Source organism: Heterocephalus glaber, unplaced genomic scaffold (assembly GCF_053883595.1).
Source record: "Heterocephalus glaber isolate CG9 unplaced genomic scaffold, H.glaber_assembly_v1.0 deba00001608, whole genome shotgun sequence".
Classification (NCBI taxonomy): domain Eukaryota; kingdom Metazoa; phylum Chordata; class Mammalia; order Rodentia; family Bathyergidae; genus Heterocephalus; species Heterocephalus glaber.
Window position 1 is genome coordinate 38,622,036 of NW_028258379.1, and position 21,111 is coordinate 38,643,146.

At 57.2% G+C, this 21,111-nt stretch overlaps 1 long non-coding RNA gene across 5 annotated transcripts in view; it reads right to left on the reverse strand.

Moving 5' to 3' along the window:
- Nucleotides 1-340: 340 nt before the first annotated feature.
- Nucleotides 341-21,111, reverse strand: part of LOC101697405 (uncharacterized) — a 28,894-nt gene continuing 8,123 nt past the window's right edge. For 4 of the 5 annotated variants that reach the window (XR_015444960.1, XR_015444964.1, XR_015444961.1 and 1 more), the window contains 2 exons: nucleotides 19,822-19,980; nucleotides 341-642 (listed from right to left, as the gene is read on the reverse strand). This is a non-coding gene — a long non-coding RNA (uncharacterized LOC101697405). Of the gene's footprint in view, nucleotides 643-6,095; nucleotides 9,273-19,821; nucleotides 19,981-21,111 lie in introns of those variants that run through there. The other variant, XR_015444963.1, reaches the window with a different exon arrangement.

Below are 21,111 nucleotides of genomic sequence, written 5' to 3' on the forward strand. Positions count from 1 at the left end.
GGTGTCCAGAGGGCCAAGGTCTCTGCCTCAGAGAAGCAGGGCATGTGCAGGCTTTCTCCACCCAGAGAGGAGCAGGTGGAAAGACCTTCGCCTACAGGGTCAGAGGAGACGCCTGAACTCACCCTCCTCGGAGAACTAAGTGGCAGGTCTGTTGGTTCCAGTCACAGAGAAAGAATTGAGCTGGGCGTGGTGGTGCACTCTTATAATCCCAGCACTGGCGAGGCTGAGGCAGGAGGATCACTGTGAGGTCCATACCAACCTGGGCTACCTAGGGAGACCCTGTTTTTTTTTTTTTTTTAAAAAAAACAAAAACAGAAAAGAAAGAGACTTTTCTAGATGGATCAGGAAGAGACATAAAGGGATTTATTAGGCAGAATCTAAAGTAAACAAAGAAATACGTGTGGACTCTCAAGAGAAAGAGGTGCTCCGATTGCAGCTGGTATTTTATGGGGCGTCTTGAAGAAGGGTGATGGGGGGTGTGCTCCTGCTGCCCATCTTGTCTGGTGGGCTGCATCGGCGCGAAAGCCATTCACATCCACTAATACTGGTGCTTCGGTGAGAACGGAGAGGCGAGGGTGGAGAAGTCCATTCCCTGGGGAGAGGGCCGGTGTGCGGGTGGAAGGAGGGGCCAGCTTGGTGTGTCTGGGGAGAAGGAGAGAAAAGAAACTAGGCTTGGGCTTGAGTAACTTTCGTGTCCTGAAGCTGCAGGGTCTTTTTTTTTTTTTTTAGTACAATTTTTAAATTTTCCTGTCTCCTATTCTTCTTTTCCTGTCTCCTACCTCAGGCCCAGGACAGGAGGAGGTGCAGCCCATGGCTAAAGCCTCCAGCTGGAGTTAGTCCTTAAATCCCTCCCTGGGCAGAGGAGGTGGTCAGAGTAGATTTGTTTTGGCAGCTGAGGGTGGTGAGCCCACCCAGCCTGGGTGTGTGTGTGTGTGTGTGTGTGTTCCAGCTCTGGGAAACTGAGGCAGGATGGTCCCTCCTCTAGACATGACTCTCCCTTCTTCCCCCATGTTCCCGCAGAAGCCTGGGGTCACAGGACCAGCTGGAGAGAAATCAATTTGCTCTTGGCTGCAGCCCGGCTCAGCCAATTAGAGCAGCCCAAAGTGGTGGTGGACCCAGGCCTGTGCCCTGCTCCGGCTCTCTAGCACCCAGCCTGCTCACTCTGGCCTCACCCACGCCCTTCTTCCCCTCTTCCAGGGCCACGTGGATTTCAGGGAGGTGCGTGACCCCTCGGCAGGTCTCGCCTCACCTCTACGGGCTGCCTGCACCATCCCTTGGCCCCTCCGTCCCTCTGGGCCACCAGCCCCTGTGTGCACCACTTCACCTGCCCTAGGAAGAGGACAAGGCGGCTTCCACTTCCTTCGGGCTGCCCAGGCCTCGGCCATGGGGGCTGCAGGGCTCCAGCAGACAGTGCCGGGGGACTCCGCCCGAGCGTCTCATTCCCCCACACAGCCCGACTCTGGCTCCATTTTAGTCTGTGCCACATGCGTTTTGCGACAGTGCCAGGGGGTGGGACAGGAACTGGGGCTGTCCCTGTGTGGGGTTTCCTGGGCACAGCACACACGCGTATGTGCGCACACACACAGAGACACACACACTCGTGTGCCAGGCCCCTTGTCCCCCCGCCTTGCTCCAAGCCAAGTGGGTGCTCAGGAAGGGCCCACGGCTTGGGGTGGCCCTGGGTCATCACAAGACACTGCCACCTCCTCTGACCACTGACCACAGTGCTCCTGCACACATATCCTGAGACTCCACCCACCCGGCCGCTCCTGGCTGTGGGTCTGAGCCCCCTCTGGGCCCCCAGGGGCCCTGGCTCCTGTTTTCCAGGAAGCCTCACCTGCAGGCTGGGATGAGCGGCTGTGCCTGCTTCCTGGAACTGGGCTTCTAGGAACTGGGAGGGCAGCTGGGGAGGGGCCACCTCTGTCTCCTCAGGGCGCCTGTCCAAGCAGGCGGTGCAGGGGCCTCCGGGCTGCCCCACTCCAGCGCACAGTCCCCTCCCCTCCGCTGGGCCCCACTGTCCTCTCCACTGTCCCCTCCGATGCCCCCTCAGCATCACTCCCTGCTGCCCGATTCGAGGACGCCAGGCTGTTCCTGCCCAGCCCAGAGACCTCGTGGCTGGCTGCCAGCTCCCCCACTTCCTGAGCGCCTCCTGCCGGCCAGTTCGGGGCTGGGGCTGGACTCCACCATCCAGGTCCTGGGGAAGATGTCAGGGTCCCGACCAGACCCTCCGAACCCCACTCAGGTTGTCGGGAGCCCTCACGAGGGAGAGCTGGGCTCTGGGCAAAAGTGCTAAGCAGGAGGTGACATCCAGTGCCCGGAGGGGAGGAGAGTGCTCCCCTCGAAGTGGCCCGCGGGGGAGGCAGGGAGCCTGGGCAGGTGGGGGGACACAGGGCCTCCGCAGCTGCCCGAACCTGGGCAGCAGGGTCCTGGGACGGTGGCAGCCAGAGCGTGCAGGTGGGAGCCACCCTGCCCGGCACACCGGCCCCGGGAGCTTCGCCTGGGCAAGGCGGACTCCCCTGCAGGGTCCTGTGCGGCAGAGAACAGGGCAGAGTCAGGACACTGCCCAGGCCACTGGGGGCGGCCCCAGGCGGGCCTTCAGGCCCTCGAAGGAGGAAGAAGGAGGAAACCCACACAGGAGGTGTGCGCACGCGGACCCGCACAGGGAGGCAGCAGGTGCGGGTGGGGCCCCAGCAGCCTGGGCCGTGACCCACAGGAAGCCGCCTGTGCTGGTCTGGCCAGAGTGTGGTTTCACAGCAGTGGGATGGGAGGACAATGGCAGTGGAACCCAGGGTCAGGTTCACGCTGCCTCAAGGGCCGTCTCCCGCCTTGTCCTTCCCTTCTGCCTTTTCATTGCCCCCCCTCCCAAAGTGTTGTAACCCTGTACCACTGCCTCCCCCCAGCCCTGTCCCCGCCCAGAGCAGCCGGCTTCAGCCCCTGGCTCCTGCAGAGCGGAGCAGCCAGCCAGCGCCACCTTCCTCTCTCTCTGCTTGTTCTCGCTCTCAAAAAAAAAAAAAAATCAGAATCAAGAACTTCTGGTAAACAGCAGCGCCAGGCTCACTCCCAAGCCGCGTGAGTCATCGCTGTTGTTTTGCTGCGGGGACCTTGTCTCCCTCGAGGACCCGGGGGCTTCCAGGAAGACTGCGAGGACCCCAGGCCCGGGACCGAGGAGCTGGCTCTGCACCCGAGCTCTGGCTCGGCCAGGCCAGCTCACCCGGGGCCCGGGCCCGGCAGTGGCACCGCTCCTGGTCCACCCACCTCGGGCCCGGAGCACCCAGGACACTGGGGGCATGGAGGCTGGGGGCGGCCGTCCTGGCCACTCCTCAGTGCCACTGATTCAAAGTTGTCCCCTCGCCGGGCCTGTGAGCCCCAGTCCTTGGGGAAGGCTGGAGTGGTTCCCGTCCTGCTCCCTGGTCCCAGCTTGGGGTCTGTGGGTGGGGACAGGGCCCTGATGAGAGGGGGTCACCCTGGCAGGGACAACCAGGGGGCTCTGTCACCCGGACACCCAGGACAGGCAGCGAGCCTTGCTATGGCTGGCTGTACCTTCTCACTGGGCCATGTGTCCCCACTGCTTCAGGGCCCCATGGGAAAACTCTGTTCCAGAGCCACTGAACGGTGGCTGGTTTTGATGGAGCCTTTTCCTAACACCAGTACAGAGGCTGAGCCATAGGACAGCTGTCTCCAGGACACGAGAGGGACCTCATGACATCCCCATCATGCACGTCCCCCACATTCCCCAGACACTTGAGAGGAGGAGCTGGAAAACCCTATTCTAAGGGACAACAAAGACAGTAGAGCTGAGCACATTTCTCTTTTCACCTTGGCTGCCAGGAATCTCAGAGATAAATTCAAAACACCAAACAAACCTACTATACAGGACCTAGAAGCCTCCATATCTCTGCTTCTCCTTGTCATTTAATTCTTAGAGCTCAGTCCTGGGAGCTTTTCTATGTCTATATTTCATGCATGTTTGCTACTTCTCTCTCAGGGGCTGAGGCATTCCTTCATGAAGTAAGGCCAGGTTTCAGTAAATGCCAACATGCACCCGGCCTGAAGCAGACCCTCCTCTGGCTCCGTAGTCTCAGGAGAAAAACCTACCCCATCCCCTCCTCCCGAGACTGTGCACTCAGGACTGCCCAGAATGCCAGTCTGGGAAAGCGCCACTGCCTGGTGGCATGAGGACCTGACCCACAGGGACACCTGGTCCTTCTTTCAGGGGGCATCAAAGCCGAAGGGCAGGTGGTACCCCATCACAGAGCTCCGAGGTGCTGCTCAGGGTAGCTCCCCTGGCTTCCTCCGGCACACAAACACGCGCTGGCAAACCTGCCCCAGTTCCGGGCCAGTGACCACCTCACGGGTGGCAGTTGGAGTGAACATGACATTAATTATTATTACTGACCGAGGGTCCGAGCTGTGGCTGGAGATTTTGGGAACCAGGACAGGAACTTCAGACAGCTGGATGCTTTCATCACACCTTTCTGCAATGTGGGAGCCACCTGGAGCCCAGCCTGAGGTCTCCCCTCAGGGCAATAAACACTGCCGGGCCAGGACCTCCAGCAGGAAGCACCCGGGCCACAGGGAGACCTAGCAGCTGCGGTGGGAAGAGAGGACGGACGGGTGGTTGCCACAGCCACCATCAACCTTGTGCCCACCCCATGCCCCCGAAGTCTGGCCCGAGTGCACCTGCGTGCTCACATGGTGCTCTGCACATGCATGTGCAAGATACACACACACACACACGGTCACGCATGCACACATCCCCGTGCGTGCACACATGCTCTCAAGGCAGAGCAGGGGGTCTTGTCCACTCGCAGCCTCGAGCAGCCCTGCCCCCTGGCCAGGGATGGTGAGATGGATGAGGACGCTGCACCGCACACTTGCTTGGTGCTGGGCACGCTGTGGGGAGAAGCAGCTGCCCCAGCCCTGGGGAGGCAGGCTGGTTAAAGCGGTGCCTCTCCATCAGGAATGGAGAGCAGACCTGAAGCCCAAGTGAGCGCAGCGCTTCCTGAGTCCTGCCCTCCCCCAAATCCCAAGCCCCAGCTCCCTGACAGACACCCCGCCCACCTGCCAGCCCCTCATCTACTCTTTCCTGGGGAGGGGGCTGTTTCTAGGGCCAGGACCCAGGCCACCCGCAGGCTGCGCCCCATCCCCTCTGAGGCCAGGCCTCAGGGCATCTCTCCTCCGGGAGCCCACCCAGCCTGGGCGCCTCTGGCTGAAGGAGCCTGATGGCAACAGATCAGAGCCCAGCCAGGTGCCTGCCAAAGGAAGGCCCTGGGAGAAAAATGTCCCCTCTGCCCAAGGCGCTCAGGGACCTCCATAAGAAGACCCGGGTCAGTCACGTGGGGAGTCCGGCAACAGGGTCCCCGGGCCCAGCCTCCCCTCCAGGGTGCACAGAACCTGAGTCCTACTCTGCACCACATGCTTCTGTAAGCTCTGATCCCACAGGCACCCCGAGAAGTGGGCTGTGCACCTCCACCTACAGAGGAGGCACTGGGGCAACTGGGAGGGGCGGCAACCCCCTTGGCAGCCGCAGCCAGGATCTGAATCCAGGCTGGACGTCCACACGAACCCCAGCTTCCCATGGAGCCCACCAACGCACATGACTGCACAAGGACACTGCACCCCAGGGCCGAGCCACACAATGACCCGAGCGGGTGGGGGTCACAGCAGGCTCACCTGGCACCTGGAGAAGTGGACACGGGTGCAGACGCCACCTGGCCCAGAGTCTGCAAAGGAAGGACCTCGGGCTTGGGCTTCCTCTGTGTGGAGGTGGGAGATGCAGTCAGGACCAGCTGGGTAGGCTCTCCTCTCTGCCACTCGGTTTGGATTTTGCCATTTGTACAATGGGCAGCAAGGACAGCAAGGAAGGAAAGATAGGAGGAGAAGAGCAGGTGGGATCCCGGTCTCCAGGGGGCAGAGAGGTCGGAGAAAACGTTAACGCTAACGCTGGAGCAGCTCCTGTGAGGCCCTCGGGCTGGGTGCATTGGGAGGTCCAGCGCATGGGCTACGAGGAGCTTGGGGCCGGGCTCCAGGCGGAGGGCGGGGTTCCATCCCCATCCATGGGGCGGGCAGTTGGCCTGGGCCTGCACGGAGGGAGGGAGAATCAGACAGAAGCGTGGCCCGAGCGTGGCTGGAGTGTGGCTGAGCATCTCTGTGTGTCGTGCATGCATGTGAGGTGGATGCCTCCACGCATGTGTGTGCAATGCGTTGCGAAGTGTGTGAGTGTGGGGTCGGAGCGAGCACATGTGTGCTCACTATCGTGTGTGCTTCTGTGTAGGCAGGGGCATGAGGTGGATGCTGGGGAAAGCCCAGGCCCCAGCAGAGCCTTGGCCCACGGGCTGGGCAGGAGCATCCTCACGCCAGGCTCTTGTCCCCCTGGGCAGGGCCCACTGGGTGGGCAGCATGGTGGATTCCTGCCAGGTCTCCTGGCCAGCACTGCCCCCCAGTGGCCATGCCCTGCACCCAAGGGACTGGGGCAGGGGACAGGGAGCTAGCTGGCTGCAAGCCCCCGGGGGCCAGGACCACAGTGCCCTCCCAGCAGGACCCTGCTCTCCACCTCCTCCAGGGACAGGGCACATTTTCTCCCTGAGACCTGCAGACCCAGCAAGACAGTGGCCACCAGCCTTCGGGAAGGAAGAGCCAGATGCTTGGCGTGTCTCTACTGCCAGGGGCTCAAAGAAGACCCAACCTGTCATATGTTATATGCAGTGACCCCAGCACCTCCCACAGCCACCTGGTCAGGCCCCAGGACACCAAGGCCTCCCCGTGTCCAGGACTCTGACTTCTCGTCACTGAGCAGGAGAAGGGTTCAGCCACTCAGAATCCCCCAACACAGGGACCTCAAGAGCCCCCCCAGGAGTGAGCAATGCAGCCAGGGACCCAGGCCGCACTGGACAGGAGCCCTCCCTGCACCAGCACTGGGCACCAGGGCCAGGGGCTGGGCACCCCCCATAGTGGGGTGCGTTTTCCAGAGTTGCTATTTCTGGCAGGACAGAGCTTGCAAGTCCCCCGTGGCCTGAGTGATGGCAGGGGACAAGGTCCGCACCCCAGATGGCACAATCAGTCGGAACCCAGGCTCCCTTGCCAGGTTTGCAGGTGAAATATAACACATCCAGCTGTGCCCCAGTTCTGATAAACACAGTGCACATGCTCGCTGGGCCGTGTTTGCACTGCAACATTCCTTGTCGTCCCTCTGAAATGTAACTGGGCATCCTGTATCTTCATTGGCCGAATCTGGCAACCTCCAGCTTGTCAGTGACGTTCTCTTTCCCTGGCACAGGGCCGGGCCCAGCTCCCCTCAGGAGGGCACCATCCTGGGGGAAGCTCCCGGGTCTCCACTGCCTGCAGAGCCCGATGTCCTGTGGGTAGCAGCAACACCCACAAGGTCACATGCACAAGGGTGGCGAGCACTTCCAGCCCCAGCCTGGCCTCCCTCATACGCCATCAGGAGTTCAGTTCTGCTCAGGAGGAGCCAGGGCCCAAGGACCTTATGGAGTATTTCAAATGCACTTGCCTCGTGACCGTGAAGGCCCCCAGGGCTTGCCCCCCAGGTGTGGGTTCCCCTCTGTGTCAAGGGGCACAACTGCATCTTGTCTGAAACAGGTCAGAAACCAGCACCGCTGCAGGGGCTGCGCGGGCACAGAAAGAGCCAGTCCTGCTGAGTGTGGCTGAAGACCGGCAGAGGCCCCTGTGCCCGAGTGCAGCTGGCCAAGCTGTCCAAGTCTCTGCTTCACCCCCAGTGCCCACTCAACCCCCTGCGGCACCCCAGGCCTCCGCAGCCGCTCAGATGCCCCTGCTGCACTTGGAGTGCCTGGTTACAGGGCTGGCGGCCAGGCCCTGGGGAAGAAAAGGGAGCAGTCTCTCTGGCCTCAGAGATCCTCAGGCTTGGGGGGCCGGGGCTCTGTCTGCTGGGACAGTGGGAGTGGGAGATGGTGACAGGGCAACAGGAAGTCCAGAAGCAAGTGTGCCAGGCGTGAGCACACAGAAGTGTGGCCCGCACATCACCTCCCCCGGGAAGCCCACCGTGACTGCCTGAGGCAGGGCCAGCCCGTGCCCTTCCACGTGTCCACTCCCCGGGCAGAGGGTGGGAAGGGGACTAGACGTCCAGAACCATTTCAGTATAACACGGTACGCAAAAGTGTGCTTGTGCAGCACAAAGTGCAAACACACGTGGAGGTCCTGTCTCGCTCTACGCCGTACAGTGATCACAGCCGGCCACGTGGCGCATGGGGACCCTGCTGGTGGACAGTGTCCACACTCGTGACAGAGGCCCCATCAGATCCCAACAGAGCCAAAGGGCTCCTGTCACCAGAGACTTCGCAGCACGATGCCTTCCTTGTGTGTTTATGGTGAGGCTGTTGTGAACAAACGCACACTGCCGGGCATGTAAAAGCACAGTGTGAACAATCACAGGCACAGCATTCACTGCAGGGTGTAATTTACAGAGTTGCTACGCTAGACATTTCTTTCCTTTTCTTCTCTCTCTTCTTCTTCTTCTTTTTTTTTGTATTCAGGATTGGACCCCAGGGCCTTTGCATTGAGGTACATCCTCCTTTTTTAATTTAAAGGCAGGGTCTTACTAAGTCACTCAGTTGCCCAGGCTGCACTCAAACTTGCAATCCTCCTGCCTCAACCTCCCAGATTCCTGGGATTATAGGCACGCTCCACCACACCACATCACTTTTGTTGTTAGACTGTGCTCCAACTTAAAGTCGACAGTAAAAGGATCACCCTTCTATGGCAGCAGCTTCGTCCACCTCAGGTTTATCCCAGCTCTGCGGGCAGAGTTTTTCTCTAGCTCAGAGCTCTTGCTGTTATGTCCATCAGGAGTCCGAGGCCACTGCACACAGACCGCGTGGATACATGTGGTGAGTTACGCTGCCTGGCTGTGTCTGTGCACTTGACTGTGTGTAATTGTGCAACATGTTATGGTTTCCGGATGTCACCATAAAATGAATCAATACGATCTTATTAGTAATGGAACATATTTTAACATTTTAAGTTTTAATTTCAAATGTAATCAATAATAGAGTATATGATAACATGTAAATATATTTTTATGTAAAATACAGAGCCTGCCAAAAAATGTATACACGCTTCAGCAGCTCACCTTACTAATAGCTGTCCGGAAGCTCATGGACACCACTTCGAGCCCCTCTTCCAATAGTAGAGGCCAAAGGTGTCTTGTATTAATCTCGTGGTGTTTCAGTAAATTTAGTATTAAAATATTTCCGCAAGTTTTTCTTTTCCTGATGGATACATCTTTTGGGTGTACTCTACATAGAATAAAAATATAAAGAATTGGGTAGACACATGGGCACACTTAACGTTGACTGCGCATTTGTTAAATTGCTGTGTAGAAGTCCACTGAAGGGATTGGAGGGATTGGGGCCTCCTGGGAGTGGCAGGAGTTGAATGCTGAAGTATGGCGGCTACTGTGGCCTCCCCATGAGCACAATCCCCAGGACGGGGACCCGGATGCTGGCAGGACCTGGTCCTCACACCCTGAACAGCCCCTCCTCGGGAGCTCAGCTATGCACCTGAGAAGAGCAGAGGCCGCATCTGGGAGTGAATGGGCATCGCTTTGGCCTCCTGAGCAGGGCGGACATAGGCTCCGGGGTGAGCTTTGGTCTGCAGCCAGCCGGGGGTGAGCAGGCCCTGCTGAGAAGGGAGTGGGGCGTCGGGGGCTGGAGTGGGGAGGGTGAGAGGGAGAGTGCGGGGTGGGCAGGTGCGGCAGGAAGGGGACAGTGGGGTGAGAGGGCTTCAGGGCGTGGGCTGGAGCGTGGGCAGCTGGTGGGAAGGTCAGTCGTGCATGTAGTGGTGCTAACAAGCGCTAACAAGCTACACCTTGATGATGAAGCAATGAGGCACAATAGGACAGGCCTTTGCCTTGCCCCCATGATTTTTTTCTCCATAAGATGTTCTGTCCCAGAGATGTAACTGTTTGGGCTGCACACTGTTCCTGCCCAATGTATCAAAATGTTCTGACTATTTGTGCTGTAGGATGTACCTGCTCAATGTATCAAAAGTGTTGTGTTAAACAATGTAACTGTTAGTACCTGATGTTTCTACCTGCCCCCTTCTAGTTATGTCTCCACCCTAAAAGCTTCCTCTCAACTTTTTTCCCCCAACTGTATATAAATGGACTTTCACTGCAACTCAGGGCTCAGAATTCGGAGTTGGCAAACTCCTCTGAGCCAACCAGCTAATAAAGGTGTTCTCCATCTCTTCCAGTAACTTTCAGATTCTCGAGTCTTCAAATTGCTGTGGCTGTAACAAAAAGCTGTAGCACTTGGCTGTGACCCTTAGCTGTTCCACTTTGCCACAACACTGGGACCCAGAGACCTTTGGGAAGCCCTGCTAACAGGGAAGGGTGGGTGGGTAACAGCTACCAGGTCTGGCTCCAAAGAGCTGTCTGCCCTGGCACCACAGACCCAGGGCTCCAGACAGCCCAGAGGGTTGTTCTGAGTGCAGGGAAGCAGGGCATCTCTTACCCTAAAGGGAAGGGTGAAGAAGTCAACAGAAATGGAAGACAGCCAATCAGATCTGTCATCCCAGCTACTCAGGAGGCTGAGGCAGAAGAATGTCAAACTTAGTTCAGCCTGAGCAACTTAGCAAGAGCCTGTGTCAAAATAAAAACAGCCAGGGATGTACTAATAAAGTATAAAAATAAGAGGCTGGAAATGTAGCTCAGAGCTAGAGTCCCCCTGGGTTCAACGCATAGGACAACATACATACAAAATCTACTAGATCCACATGATGTGGCCTACAGGCTGCCAGGGTCCAGAGGTGCTGGTTTAAATCTCTGCTGCGCTGGTGTCTATGACTTCCATAACAAAGCCCACCACCCAGGTGGCTGAAAACCACAAAATGTACCATGTTCAGGTCAGGGGCAGAAGTCTAAGCTCATGGACAGACCCATGGGGACCCTCCCTGCCTCTCCTCATCTGCACTGGTAGCCACAGTCCCTGACCACTGTAGGCTCCTGGCTCATGCTGCATCACTCCAGATGCTGCCCCAGTCACCACAGGACCAGGCTGTGGTCCCTTCTCAAATGACCCCTGTCATCACGAGGAAGAGGGAACCCTAACTCCCTCTAATTAATCATACTGCCTCAGCCCTGCTTCCAGATAAAGTCACATCCTAATATCCTGGGGGTTAGGACTTTATGTATCTTTATTTTGAGGGGAGAGCTAATGCAGCCCATAATACTCCCTTTGACCACCCCCTCCATCTCCATTTTTGTAAATGCAGAAAGACTGTATTGAAAACCTTTAGTGAATGATCAAATTGATTTCATGATGCCACTTCCTGAGAGGACTGTGTTGCTAAGCAGAGAAGGTGGCACCATTGCCGTGGGAGCCGAACCCAAAAGGAAAACACTACGAAGGAATCTGATCATCTTGGTCACTTTCCTTGGTGCCAGAAAGAAATACCCGATGGCTACACCTTAAAGAGGCAGGGTGAGTTTTAGAAGTTTCAGCTGTGGCATGGTTGACTGGCTCTAGGCAGAAGCAGCACGGTGGAAGGGTCTGGAGAAGGACAGCTGCTCAGCTCATGGCAGCCAGGAAGCAGAGAGACCAGGGAGAAGCTGGGAAGGGAGACACAGCCTTGCAGATCCCCCGTGACTGCCTCTGCTGACCAGACCCCACCTCCTGACAGCCAATCAGCTGTAGCACCCCCACAATGCAACCACCTTCCCAAAGCCCCACCTCTGGGCGCATGAGGCTTTTGGGGGACATCTAGCTGTAAATCATAAAACCGACGATGTCCAAAGGGCAGGAATTGGCCGGTTTCCCAGGTGCCTGTGGGCTGTACTGCCCATGGAAGTGGTGCCAGACAGTGCCTCCAACCCAGGTCTAGCCAGGGTCCCCATCCGGTCTCAGTGTGTCCAATTGTGCAACGAAGCTCCTCCAGACCTCAGTAGCACTGAAGTCATCGAGAAAGCAGAGGTCACCAGGAGTCACTCTATTATCAAGTTAGTAGAGAAGCCCAGCCCAAACCAACTGCACCCAGAAAAGCTCCAGGCACATGCTACAGCGACTGGGTGGGTGGGTGGTAGCGTTAGAACCACGCCTTGATATTTCTTTTTCCAACTCCGCATATGCTTCATGGAGCCAGAGCGGTGCCCCTGTGCCTGCGTCCCTCCAGAAACCCAGCTTCGGGGCCCTAACAGGCACGCAGCGAGCAGTTGGTGCATTCAAGAAGATATACACATCTCCCTGACCACCCTGATCCTAGGTATCCACTAGAAAGTTTCAGATAAGCAACTTTCACCACAGCATCTTTCCTCAGCAAATGAACTGTTTCCACAGTGATTCAAAAGGGTTATGTCTGCGAACCACTCCGCGGGTGGCATTTGACATTTTCTCTGACATTTAGCTGCTTGGCAGGGCCTCGTCCTTGGTGAGTACCACAGCTCTGGCACACAAGCTGCCTGCAAGAGGCCCTTGATGCATGAATGAAGAAATCGACAGGCACAGGTTGCTCATCACAGGCGACTCAGGAACACCTGCCTGCCGGGCCTCTGCTCAGGCTGAGTTCAGGAGGGCAGGGAGCAGCTCACTTGCTTCTCACCCCGAGCTGCTGGCAGGATACTCAGTTCCCTTTCTCTCTCCCTCTCTTTCTTTTTCAGTCCTTCCCTCTCCCCTTTCTCCCTTCTCTCTCCTTTTTTGCTTTCTTTCTCCCTTTCTTCCTCTGTGCATGGAATCCAGGGACTCGTGTCTGCCAAGCACTCGCTCTGTACTGAGCTCCCCGTACAGGAAGGAGCAAACCCTCCCCTCGAGAAGCAGGTGCAGGACACTGAGCCTACGGCTCACACCAACACGACCCCTTGTGCCAGCCACACAGCCCCCTGGTGACATGATCCCCATTCTGCACGGGGATCCCCAGTTGACCCTTTCAGCCCCTACCTGTGTTCTCAGGGCTTAGCAGAAGTGACCCCAGGACTGCTGCCCTCAGCTATCCCTCAGGTGCCAACCAACTGAGTCCACCGAGTCTTAGGCAGAGGCCAGGGCCGCAACCCTGCACACAGCCCAGCCTCACCATGCAGGGCTCCGCCCCTTGCAAGACACCTTTTCAGCTATTGAGGGACAGATTTACCAGTCAAGGTCTTGCCCTCCCCCTGCTTACTGCTCAGAGCCAAAGTCTTTCTAGGTCATCTATGAGGCCCACAGGAGAGGCCTGGGTGGAAGGGAAGACTTGGTAAACAGGAATACCAAGTACCAGTACCAAGGACCAAGGATCAGTACCAAGGCTGAGAGTTTGCTGATCTCCCGAGAGAGTGTCTCAGCCTGTCTTGGATGGAAAGCGGGAGCAATCTGTATCTTCTAGGCCACTCATGGCTGCACAAGCACAGAGGCCGCAAGCACAGGGAGAAGGCAGCTCAGTCTCAGCTGTCCAGGCGCTGCATACCGCTCCTGCTGGAAAAGCGCTTCCGGGAGGCCCAGGACGGAGCCTTTGTGGTCACGCTGGTGAACCCTCCACACCTGTCCCACCATTTTCTTTTTCTTTAATGAGAAAAACCATCTCAAAAACTTTTAAGTGAGTGGTTGCATCAATTGCATGTCCCAGCTGCCTAAAAGGACCAATGTTGAACATGCAAAATTCACTAGACTTTTAAGAAATGTCCTAAAGTATTTGCTTTTCACCCAAATCCTGTGGGAACAGTGGAGGACTCCACCTGCTTCAGAGCCAGGCAGTCGCGGGTGGGGTCTCCTGAGCTCTGTCCCTGTGTCCCCAGCCTACGAAGGACAAGAAGCAGAACCTGGCCTGAACCAGGCATCTCCCTGACCCCAAGAGTTAGGAGAGGCTTGGGATGGTCTGGCCTGCCTGCTCAGAGAGGGAAACTGATCCCTGAGCTCTTCCAAATGGAGAAGCTTGGCCAGCTGTTGTTGGAGAGAGATGTATGGGCCGGGAGAGGTGGCATTTATGTGTAATCCCAGTATTCGGGAGCCTGAAGAAAAAGGCTCCCTGTGGTTCGAGGCCAGCCTGGGCTACATTGTGAGGCCCCAGTTTAAAACCAGAAAGAATTAAAAAGGCAAAGAGAGTGACGCGCAGATGGGAGACGGATGGAGAGAGGCTGCAACCCCAAGGGCTTTGACTATGAGGCGCCTGGAGCTGAGGCACCCAGGCAGCTGTAGAAGCTGGGAGAGCGGAGACGGAGCCCCCTCCAGAGCCTGGGGTGGGATGCAGCCAGGCCACCCCTGTCTGCATTCAGCAGGGACGCGGAGGTCCGACTTCGGCCTTCAGAACCATATGGTAATAAACCTGTGTTGTTTTAAGCCTCCAGGTGGCAGCTAATTTCACAGCAGTGCTAGGAAGGGAATTGTAATTCCCATGGAATAAAACCCATGTGTCCCTGGAGCCAGGGCTCTGCTGCCGGCTTCCTGAGTCCTGGCCCAGTGCTCAGGCTCCAGAGCAAAGCATTTGTTTTTTTCTCCAATAGTGGCAACAGACAGTGGCCTGGCAGCTGGCAGCCCTCTGGCCTTGGGGAATTCAGAGCACAAATGCTCTCACTGTTCCCACGTCCCTCCATCCATCCATTCATTCACTATTCTGCAAATAATCCCTGAGCACCAGCCTGACAGCCGCTGTGCTAGTCCCTGGCGTGCAGCCCTGAAGGTCACCTGATGTCCTGCTTCCTGTAGCTGATATTCTCAGCCCCTCTGAGATGATCCCGCCCCTCCAGACACCTACATGCTATAGACAGCTCAAGCAGTGGATTGATAAACAAAACTGTGTCTATCCATATACTGGAATATTATTCAGCCATAAAAAAGGAACGGAGCTCCGACACAGGCTACAGCAGGGATGAGCCTTGACAATGGACAGGAGCCATTCACCAAGGGCTACATATTGCACGAAGCCATTCATACAAAGTTAGGCAAATCCCAGACAGAGACAGTGTGCACTGGTGGTTGCCAGGCAGGGAGGGGGGAGCGGGGAAAGACTGCCAATGAGGACAGGCTTTCATCTGGAGTGATGCAAAGGTTTGGGGACCGGATGGTGGGATGGTCGCACACCAATGTGAATGTATTTAAGCCACCGAATTATGCACTTTACAGTGGTTTAAATGGCAATTTTTTTTGTTATGTTCCGTTACCACAAAACAAAACAAAACAAAATAACTCAAAAGAACAAGGCAATGAAATTATGTGCACCTCTTGGCGAGGCATTGGGTTAGCTCTATTCTGACTGGCCAGGAATCCGGGAGTCTTGGGGGTTCTGGCAGCATGCACGGGCTTGCATGTTACCTCCTCCAACACGTGGCCACCTCCACCTGGCCACCCCACTGGAGTGGCTTCCCGAGCAGGCTCAGCCCAGCTGGCTTCCTCCCACCGCCGATTCACGCTGCTTGATGGCTCCTCCAGGCTGCTGAGCAGCAAACTTTAAACCTTTTGGAGGGCATCATTCGGTGGCTGCAGTGCACTCACTGCCGTCTAAATGCAGAACATATGGCCATGGGTGTTTCAGCCAGCCCTGACCTCCGTGTGAATGAGCAGGGAGCTCCACGTGCCCCGGAGAAGGGTGGAGAGGAGAGATGCGTGCAGATGTGCTAGCATCCTGTCAGGGGCAATGAGAGGAGCAGAGTGCCTCAGTACATGGGCACGGAGCAGCTCTGTTCCTTCCGCTCCAACCTCAGAGACACCAAGACAACCTACACTTCACAGCGAACCTAAAGCGCTGGGTATAAATGCTTGCAGACTTTCCATTAACCCACTCAAAGATCTGTCTGCAAGGCAGCCACAGTGTGAACATGAAGAATGGCTTGAGGACCGGTAGAGGTCAAAATTCTCAACCCGCAACCCATGTGCTGCTCAGCACCCCCCGGCTTGGCCGCAGCCTTCAGGCACTGGTGCCAGATGCTCAGCAGCCCGGGGCCAGGGGCTGTGGCCCTGCATGGGGCCCACTCCGGACGCCCCGTCCTGGGCAGGCCGTCCGGGCGGCTGACTGCTTTAAATAACCGGCCACTTTTCCAGCCGATGGCAGGCTGGTGGGATCAATCGGGTACACTGAAACAGATTACCAAGCAGGTGGCTTCGGGCTAAAGATAAATTGTGTCCTCATGTAACTTGGAAGAGTGGGCTGTGCACACTCCTACCGTGCAAAGCAGGATTGTTTCGTTACTTCTTTCTGCTGGGGAGCCCGGGCTGGGCTCCGAGAAGCCCGAGGACCCCCCACCAGCTCTGCCGGTGACCGGGGTGAGGCTCCTGCTGGCCAGGGTTTCCCAAGGCTGTGCGGATCCTGCAGGTCCCCACCTGGCCCGCGAAGCCACTACCCACGTACACACTGCCCCCGGCCATGCTTTCCTCCTGCCTCAGTTCCCCTCTGCAGAACCAGGCCAAGCAAACCTCCCCCAGAGACCTCCGCAGCTCCTCCCTCAGGGCCCCTGTCCCCACCTTCTCCTCTGCTCACAGGGCAGAGAAGTCTCTGTCCCTCACCGCCGTCCTGACAGAGCGGTAAGTAGCACAGCAGCCCCAGGAGGCGACCTTGCAGTGTCGCACACGCACACCGCCACACCGCGTTCCTCTCCCAGCCCACAGCCGCGGAGCTTCCGGGACAGGCGAAGCGGCTTTAACCAGCTCACTCCTGGCGGCTGCAGCCAGGCAGCCTGAGTCAGAGACCCTGGCTGGTTCCAGCCCTGCCTCTTGCTGTGTCCTCCTGTGGGACAGGAAGGCCATCTCCCTTTTACGCCTTCCTCATCCCTAACCCTTGCAACCAGTACTTTCTTTCCATAATTTTGTCCTTAACTTTAGGAATGTTCCATGGAACTGTCCAAGACTGGCTTTCTCACTCTGCACAATGCCTCTGAGATCCATCCCAGTTGTCCTGCGCATCCACAGCCTGTCCCTTTTTATGGCTGACTAGTGTTCCCATCATGGTTACTCACTCACCCACGGAAGGGCGTCTGGGTTTCTAGTTTGGGGACATCACCCAGGAAGTGACCATGAACATGTGCTCAGGTTTGGGGTGGAACATAAGTTTTTGTTCCCCTTCGAAGAATTCCCAGGAGAGGAACTGCTGGGTCAAACGCACACTCCTTGTTTTAAGGAAACTGCCAAACTTTTGCAGAGTAGCCGTGCCACTTTCCACACCCGTCAGAGAGAGAGATCAGCTTCTCCACAGCCCACCAGCCTTTGCTGCGATGACCTCACCTCTGTTCTGCTGTTTTGTGGAGCATTGGTCAAGTGTTCTCTAGAAGGCCTCCAGTGCAGCCCCCTTCTCATTGTTGCCCGTACTGCTATTTCAGTTGCTCTGACAGAGATGTCCTGCCACCTCCCTGCTGTTCATCTGCATTTCCCTGATCCTAACACTGCTGCACCTTCTCCATGAACTTGTTCGTCACCTGCCCTCCTCCTCTGTGGCGCTGTTTGCTGGCCGCTTCCCGCTGCCCAATGGGAACTGTTTGGCACTGTGGAGTCCGTAGCTCCTCCTGTGCTCCAGACTCGAGCCCTGTGCGGGACACGCACTCTGCATGGATTTTCTGCCAGTCCATGCTCGCCTTCTACCCTCTGAACTTCTGCACAGTACAAAGGTTCTTACTTTTGATGAAACGCATCTTATTTTTTCTGTTAGGAATTGTGCTTTCAAAGCCACATCTAAGAACCCTTCACCAAGTTCTTAGGTCCCAAAGATTGACTCTTACATTTTCTTTTCTAAATGTTTTGTAGTGTTACTGTTAAACCTTTGACCCCTTTTGAGGGATTTTTCTTTTCAGTATGAGAGATTGAACCCAGGGCCTTCACATTGAGCTACAACCCCAGCTTTATTTTCTTTTTTGCTTCATTTTAAGACAAGGTCTCAGTCAGTCACTAAGTTGTCCAGGCTGGTCATGAACCTGAGGTCTTCCTGCCTCTGCCTCCCAGGGTGCTGGGATTTCAGGCCTCCCACTCCTGCATCTGACCTCCAGACCCCCCCTTGCCTGTGGCCCCACGTGGAGCCTGCCCCTACCTGTGCTCAGTCTCAGGGGACATGGCCACCACTGCCCACTGACGGCCCCGACAGCTGCAAGCCCTTCCCGAATCACTGCTTCTGTCCATGTGGCCGACCTCAAGATGAGCCTGTCCTGCTGCACATGTCCCAGAGTGATGTCCCTGTCTCGTCACTGTGAGGCCTCCTGTGAGTCTGGCCTCAGCGCCCGTCCGCCCAGCTCATTTCCCTCCCCTTCCTCTAGTGGGGCGTCCTCATACCCCCTCCTTGGTGCCCCCCCACGCCCACGCCCCTGCCCGGAGACCCGTCACCATGGCAGAAGGAGGACATGAAAGCCTGACTGTAGGTCCAGGAGAGTTCTCTAAGCCCCAGTCCATACCACCGAGTCCCCCTGGATCGGGCACTGTGAGTCTCATCTCTGGACCCAGACCTCAGCACCCCAGCTGTGTTTCCTGGCCGCCATTCCCACCTCTCCACCCGTCCCTAGCCTCCCTGGACTTGTGGCTTAGAGCATGCTAGCCCTGCCCTGCCCAGAGCCTTCTCATGCCTCAGTGGGAAGGTTCGGCCCCATGAGGGACAAGTCTCCTCCCAGCCCCAGCCCTCAGTTTCCCCATCAGTAGGGCAGCACTTTGAGGTCTGGGTCCAAGTAATCCCAGCACTTGGGAGGCCGAGGAAGGAGGATTGCCGAGAGTTCAAGCCCATCCTGGACTACATGGCAAGACCCTATCTCAAAAAATAATAAATAAATAAATAAGTAAAAGGAACCTGACGCTGAGCAGGAGCTTGAGGAAGAACGAGTGGGTGGACAGATACAGAAGACCAAGAAGAGCCGAAAGCTGGAGACCCAGTGGGACAAAGCAGACAGGAGTCTCCCCGCCCCCAGGCCCACAGAGAGGGAGATGCGGGCTGTGCCCAGCAGGGGCCGGCCCACGGCGGGACAGGCCAGGAGTGAACAGAAAGGGAACTGAAGGACACAGAGAATGAGAGACAGGGCCCGAGGGCCACAGAAGCTCTGTGTGACTGCACAGTGTGGCCCAGAAAGACAGGAGTGGGCTGGACCAGGCGAGGGTGGCTGATGCTGACACTGTCGCCGAGGTTCTAGTTGCCCCTGGTGGAAGGAGCTAGGGAACAACAGCCACTGCGACCTGAAGTGACACCTGTCTCTGCCCTGCAGGCCCTGCACCCTCCCCTCCGTACCTGCCCAGCCTCTCAGGGGTCAGGGTGGCTGCCCCCTCTCCTCGGGGGTGTCCTGCCCCCAGTGCTCACCGGTGGTGGCTCAGCTGTCCCCCTGCACCTGTGGGTCCCTTTCTGCCTGCTGCGGCCACCAGACAGGGGGGCCGTGTCCTCAGCTGCCCGGCTCAGGGCAGTGGTCCTGTGGGGCTGGCCACCGTGGCTGTGCACCATTGTCCTTATTTGACTCAGCCTGGTGCGAAATGTCACCTGACCAGCCCGGTCTGAAGCAGGGTGGAGGCTGCCTCTCCAGCAGCCTCACAAGCCCACCCTGCCTCAGTCTGGGAGAAGGAGGCTGTGGCAAGAGCTTCCCCACGGACCCCGGACCTGCAGAACCACGCCACGCCTGGCCTTCACCAGGAGGTCCCAGGGGGAGCAGGTACCCCCGTAGAGAGGAAAAGGGGGTGCAGCTCAGGGGTGCGATGCTTGCCTGGGACACAAGGCCCCAGTGCATTCCCAGCGCTGCAGACCCCTGGCTGCCCCCGGGGTGGGACTAGCTGTGCACAATGCAATATGGGGCTCCCTAAGAGGAAGTTCATGCCAGCGACAGCAAGGACATTAAGCCACAGAGTGGGACCCAGGTGCAGGTCCACGAGTCCGGCTCAGCCTGGGGCCCCAAATAGAAATTCATGTCCCTGCCCAAAGAGATGGATGCCAACTTACACAAATGGCCTCCTCTTGCTGTTATGTAAGTTCACACATCACCCAAACAGTCTTCCTCGGGAACAGCCTCCTCCTGCCAATGAGCATCTTCGGTGGACTCGCTGTGGGGACCATCCGTCCTCCTGGCCCCGCCTTCCTCAGCCCCAGGGCTGCCCTTTCCTGCAGAAGGGGGTCTGGGTTAGCAGAGCCCTGCCTCGGCCGGGAGGACGGATTCGGGACACAACAGGGACCAGGCGCTCCCCAGCTCTAGCCTCCCACCCTCAGCCCTGACCCTAAACTCCTTTCCCCTCCTTGCATGGTGTTTTTAGCAAAGATCCCTCATCTTTGGACCAAACCCAGCTGTTACCCTGGAGGCCACCAATAAATTTCTTAGGCAAATAAAATTGACTGAAAATTAGCATAAGAAGCCTTAAATTAACAGGATGTAATTTTATGAGTATCTCACAAGCCAGTCAAAGATGTATGTCAGCCCGGGTGAGTCAACACTTGAAAGTGTCTTTCATTATATAATGCTGCTAATTTTTTTCAAATGTAAGCAATGTGCTTTCTTCCTAAACATTGTGTTCTTTGTTCTGAAATTCGGAAAAATAAATTCTCTTTAAAGCAATGCTTTGCCTAACCACAAAACAGAGCGGGAGGCTGGGTCAGAAGTGCCGGCCTCCGCTCTGTCTGGGGAGCCCCCGGTCATGCCCGTGCCCCAGGCTCGGAGACCCCATCTCCAGGCACAGCAACCAGTGGCTGGGAGACTTCCAGGCAAGCCCATGTGTGAGGGGACAGCCGGCCTCTGCTTCTCCCCAAGGACCCGGCTGGGTGTCAGCACCAGGCCGTGAGGCCCAGCCCTGTCATACTGTGCTGTAATGGGTGCTGGGGGCACGTGGAGGGGCGCTCCCGGCTCCCCTTTGAGCTGTGCACAGATTTTCAAGAAGCAGAGGCATGGCCAGGTGGGCAAGATGGCCTGCTGAGCACCATGGGGCCTGCGGGAAGCTCCCCGTAGCCCAAGGCCAGCAGAGGCTACAAAATGGCAGAGCATGGAGGAGGCCTCAGACACCAGCACCAGTCGCTGGTCCGGGGGACTGCGCTGTCAAAGGCCTCATCAGAACATCAGAGAGGGTCTGGCCTGGGGCTCCTCTCCCAGATTGTGGTTCCCAGGGAGACCAGGGCCCCAGGAAGCAGCTAACCCTAGGTCAACTCTCTGCCTGTCCCCCGAAGGCAGGCCTTGGGAAGGAAGACGTTGGCACAATGGGTGTGGCCAGAGGGGCACCCAGGCTTCTGACCGCACCCCAAGGGTGA